This window comes from Physcomitrium patens, chromosome 4 (genome assembly GCF_059467195.1).
Source record: "Physcomitrium patens ecotype Gransden chromosome 4, ASM5946719v1, whole genome shotgun sequence".
NCBI lineage: Eukaryota > Viridiplantae > Streptophyta > Bryopsida > Funariales > Funariaceae > Physcomitrium > Physcomitrium patens.
In genome coordinates this window covers 7,317,221-7,323,220 of record NC_143413.1, presented here as the reverse complement: position 1 = coordinate 7,323,220, position 6,000 = coordinate 7,317,221, and positions in this window count along the sequence as shown.

Genomic DNA, 6,000 nt, shown 5'->3' with positions numbered 1-6,000 from the left:
CAAATGCCATTGTCTCGTATAAAAATAGACAATAATTAAGAATTCAAGGTAGAAGGAGTCAAATTTAAAAGCAATACTGAAATAGGTTAGAATATCTTGTTTATAGATATGGATATGATATTAGTAAATGGACATAGGAGGTAACAAAAAATCTTATAAATACAATAATGAAGGTCAAAGATTTTCATTAATAATATCCATCAAAACCAAGATGAAGAAGCGAGCAAATCTTTGCTATAAAAAAAAGATATTCAATGAAGGTTGTATTATATTTTTTATATTTCATTGTAATATTTTATATTAGTGGCACGTTGTCGTATTACGTGCTTTCCTGCTCGAGAACGCGCCGGGCATCTGGCTATAGAAGGTAGTATGGAGATTCACCAATAGTCAAGCAGTCTATCGGTTTTTGACTGTTGGAATATAAATGACTGCAAGAATATACCGTAAATATATACAGATGCCCTTCGATTGCTCGCCAAAGTCCTTTTTGTCCCGGCCGGTAGGTCTCTAGACATTACAGAGAACCCCGAACAACCCAAACTGCTAATCTTCGATATCGCTTTATACTCACGATCTTGTATCCACTAACTGTCTTATTAGATTAACCCAATAAATTTCATTCACTCCGCATACTCAATCCTATAGACACCCTTATAACTCATCATCACAGACGCAACTCGATTTCACAAAACAGACAAGAGTAATCAAACCCACTTCATTAAAAATCCCAATTCACCATTACAACACTGACTTCAGCAACGATTGCCTCAGTCTTCCCAAAACCCTATGAAGAAAAAAAAATCCAATTCTCTGTCTTCTTTTCCCGCCCGAAGTATGAAGCTAGCTCTCTGATTCTTCAAAAAAAACTCCCCAAAAACTTATTCTCTCCCCTAACCTTATCCTCTGAATTTCTTCAATCTTCCATCTTGGATCCAGAATTGGCTCCCACCATCAGAGCTTGGATCCGAAATTGGCTCTTACCGTCAGAGCTTTCTCCCCCGTTTTTACCTTTAAGAGATCTTTTTACTGAAAACAACGTTCCCTGAAATAAATAGAATCAAAACCCCATAATCGAGACCACATTGAGTCGCCCGACCAATTCAGGTCTCATATTGGCTAAGAGTCCAGTAGTAAGACTTGGATGTCCCCGTAATTGGATCAAATTGGTCCTTCATGTCAGATTGGTTGAGGCCCGTAGTAAGACCTGGATTGTCCCGTAATTAAACTGCATTGGGTTGCCCGGCCAATTCAGGTCTCATATTGGGTAAGAGGACCCAGATTGGATTCTTGAAATTAGATCCAATTGGCTCTTCGAACCAAGCTCACCTGTCGTGTGAATTGGTCCTTTCTCTTCCTGCTGACTCTCGTTATTGGAATCGAAAGGAGCATTTTAGTATGCCCCGGCTGACTGTAACGGGGTGACTCAACCTGACCACTCAGTATTTGCACTGGAGTTGGTCGTTGCTCCCAATATTCGAGGTAACTGAACATTAATAAAAGTCACCTTTCTTTATATTTTCATGGTATACTCGTGTTACAACACGACATCCACCCCCTCTGAACCAGTGCATCCTCCGGTATGCACCAATTTATCCAATTGCTGTTTGATTTAGAAAATATCCTCTAAGTCTTTGTCCAGTTCGTCTTCGTCACCTTCATTATCCAAATCACTTTCAATCTCTAGGTGCGGAATCTCTATACCTTCATTAAGGTCTTCCATATTCATCTCCGCGTGTCTTTGTTTAAATATTTTTACTCGCTTCCCTGCAATTGGTATTTTCAATTTTGTACCATCTAACTCCCGTAATGAGTAAGTCGCATTATCATGATCAGTTGTTACTACATATGGTCCAAACCAACGTTTTAAAAATTTCCGCAAAGTACTATGTTGATTATCTCGACTATTGTCATAAACAAGTACCCAATCATCTTCTTCGATTGCTTTAGGTCTCAATCGATGTTGCTTGTCGAATCACGCCTTGTTTCGTAACCTTGCTCTTTTTAACCTTTTCAATGTTATCTACACATCTTTCGATCTTTGCTCCAATTCTCAAATCCTAATAGCCAGAAGTTCTTCTCTTGTCAATCCATCTTCCCATGGTAGCATACTCCAAGTAAATATCTTTTCTTCAATCGACATAATTGGTTTTTGACCTGTCATAAGTTCTACTGCCATATATCCTGTCACCAAACTATGTGTTGTTCGATCAGCCCATAATACAAATGACAAAAGCCGTTGTCGTATAACGTGCTTTCTTGCTCGAGAATACGTTGGACGTCTGGCTGTAGAAGGTAGTATGGAGATTTACTAATAGTCAAGCAGTCTATCAGTTTTTGACAGCTGGAATATAAACGACTGCAAGAATACACCATAAATCTATACGGATGCCCTTCGACTGCTTGTAGAAGTCCTTTTTGCCCCAGCCGGTAGTTCTCTAGACGTTACAGAGAACCCCGAACAACCCAATCTGCTAATCTTCGATATCGCTTTATATTCACGATCTTGTATCCACTGACTGTCTTGTTAGATTAACCCAATAAATTTCATTCACTCCGCATACTCAATCCTATAGACACCCTTTTAATTCTTTATCACAGACGTAACTCGATTTCACAAAACAGTCAAGAGTAATCAAACCCACTTCATTAAAAATCCCAATTCACCATTACAACACTGACTTCAGCAACGATTGCCTCAGTCTTCCCAAAACCCAATGAAGAAAAAGAAAAAAACCCCAATTCTCTGTCTTCTTTCCCCGCCCAAAGCATGAAGCTAGCTCTCCCCTTCTTCCAAAACAAAAAAAAAAAAAAAAAAAAAAAAAAAAAAAAAAAAAAAAAAAAAAAACTCCCCCCTAACCTTATCCTCTGAATTTCTTCAATCTTCCGTCTTGGATCTAGAATTGGCTCCCACCGTCAGAGCTTGGATCCGAAATTGGCTCTCGCCGTCAGAGCTTTCTCCCCCGTTTTTACCTTTAAGAGATCTTTTTACCGAAAACAACGTTCCCTGAAACGGCACAGAGAACAGGACAGCCAGAAATAGAATCAAAACTCCATAATCGAGACCACATTGAGTCGCCCGACCAATTCAAGTCTCATATTGGCTAAGAGTCCAGTAGTAAAACCCGGATGTCCCCGTAATTGGATCAAATTGGTCCTTCATGTCAGATTGGTTGAGGCCCGTAGTAAGACCTGGATTGTCCCGTAATTAAACTGCATTGGGTTGCCCGGCCAATTCAGGTCTCATATTGGGTAAGAGGACCCAGATTGGATTCTTGAAATTAGATCCAATTGGCTCTTCGAACCAAGCTCACCCGTCGTGAGAATTGGTCCTTTCTCTTCCTGCTGACTCTCGTTATTGGAATCGAACGGAGCATTTTAATATGCGCCGGCTGACTGTAATGGGGTGACTCAACCTGACCACTCAGTATTTGCACTGGAGTTGGTCGTTGCTCCCAATATTTGAGGTAACTGAACATTAATAAAAGTCACCTTTCTTTATATTTTCACGGTATACTCGTGTTACAACACAACATCCACCCCCTCTGAACCAGTGCATCCTCCGGTATGCACCAATTTATCCAATTGCTGTTTGATTTAGAAAATATCCTCTAAGTCTTTGTCCAGTTCGTCTTCGTCACCTTCATTATCCAAATCACTTTCAATCTCTAGCTACGGAATCTCTATACCTTCATTAAGGTCTTCCATATTCATCTCCGCGTGTCTTCGTTTAAATATTTTTACTCGCTTCCCTGCAATTGGTATTTTCAATTTTGTACCATCTAACCCCCGTAATTAGTGAGTCGTATTATCATGAACAGTTCTTACTACATATGGTCCAAACCAACGTTTTAAAAATTTCCGCAAAGTACTATGTTGATTATCTCGACTATTGTCATAAACAAGTACCCAGTCACCTTCCTCGATTGCTTTTGGTCTCAATCAATGTTGCTTATCGAATCGCGCCTTGTTTTGTAACCTTGCTCTTTTTAATCTTCCCAATGCTATCTGGACATCTTCCGTTCTATGCTCCAATTCTCGAATCCTAATAGCCAGAAGTTCTTCTCTTGTCAATCCATCTTCCCTTGGTAGCATACTCCAAGTAAGTACCTTTTCTTCAATCGGCATAATTGATTTTCGACCTGTCATAAGTTCTACTGGCATATATCCTTTCACCGAACTATGTGTTGTTCGATCAGCCCATAATGCAAATGACAAAAGCCGTGGCCAATCTTTAACTTTCCTATTACAAGCTTTAACCAATGCTTTCACAATCGGTGGATGACCGCGTCCGCTTTTTGCATTCCCTTCTGGATTATAAGCAGTAGTCAGTGATAGTTTAACTCCACATCTTTCAAAGAACTTACGAGCTTCTTGTGTATTTGATTCTCCACGATCTGCAGTGATTTTTCCTACGCATCCGTAGCGGCAAATGACATCTTCAAGCAAAAACCTACAAATCCCCTCTGTAGATTTTGTCCTCAATGCTCTTCCTTCTACTTGATTTGATAAATCTTCACGAGCTAAAACCAAATATTTCATCTGCCATAACCCAACCGGCATAATAACCAAATCAACAACCCATTTAAAATGAATAGCCAGAGGATACGTAGGATGAAGACCATCTCGATGTCGGATATTAGAATACGATTGACAGATTTCACATGACTCTACAAATGAGAGCACATCTCGATACATATTTTTCCACCAATATCGTTCCTTGAGTTTAGCAAAAGTAGCCCAGATTCCTATATGCCCTGCCCATAAACTATCATGAAACTCTTTTAATAATTTTAGTTTTTCTTCCCTTTTGCCTATCACTCGTTGTGGCATCCCAATTCTTTTCTTCGGTCTCTTCCATAAGAATCCATCTCAAAGTAAAAATCCATATGCTTTTTTTCTTATTTGTTTGAATTTTTCTGTAGACCAATTCCTCTGCTTAGTCAAGGTATTCAAATAATGACCAATATCCAATAATTCTCCTTCATAAGATTCTTCAAGAAATAGCTTGTCTTCTCAATTGAAATTTGATATTGAATAGAATTTCAATCCCACATCATCAATGTCTTCAACCATTTCGTCCTCCCTCTTGTATCTTGCTCGAGATAGCATGTCTGCTACAAAATTATCCTTCCCAGTGATATGCTTAAATTCTGGATTTAGTGACTTAATATAAGCAATCCATCTCAACATTGCAATATCTGGCGTTGAACAGTTAATAATCATTCCAAGCAATGGCAAGCAATCTGTTTCAATTACTACTACTGCCCCAATCAAATAATCCCTTTCAGCTTTCATAGCCGAAACAACTTCTCAAAGTTCTCTTTTGACTTGCAAATATGCACGCTGACGAATACTTAAAACTTTAGCTCCAAATCGAACTGCAAATCTACTCCCATTTGAATGATCTTGACCCACAGCCCATCCAACGGCAATTGGACTAGCGTCAACAGTAAGGATCACTAGTCTACTGCTGTCACGGCTATAATCATGTAAGCTAATAATTACATATAGAAATAGGTAGAAGTAAGTAAAAGTAGATAAAAGTAAGTTAATTCTATAATATTTAATATAGAAGCTTCCTAGAAACTTCCTAGATGCTACTTTGACTTCATAGGTGTCTTTAATTGACTTTTTGGATTAGAAACGTGGTCAACAAGTTGGCCATGTGCCACACATGTTGTTAGCTTGAAGATTAAGCTAACTATGTGGCCCACACGTAGAAAAACTTGCCTTGTAAGTCAAGGCATGTGTCCTACAAAGTCAACACATATTGGAGGTCCTATAGAACGTCACCACGTAGCCCCTAGTTAGATAGTATATATAGAGACAAGAGTGAAGGCTTCTTCACTCTTGTCAACTCCTTTCTTGCTTCTAGTCCAGGTTCAAGAGTCTTTAGTTTCTTGTCTTGTGGCAATAGCCATTCTAGTTTCCTTTTAATATACTTACTTGTTTATATTTTGACTTATTATATCGAGATAGCCTTTTGGTGTATATTTT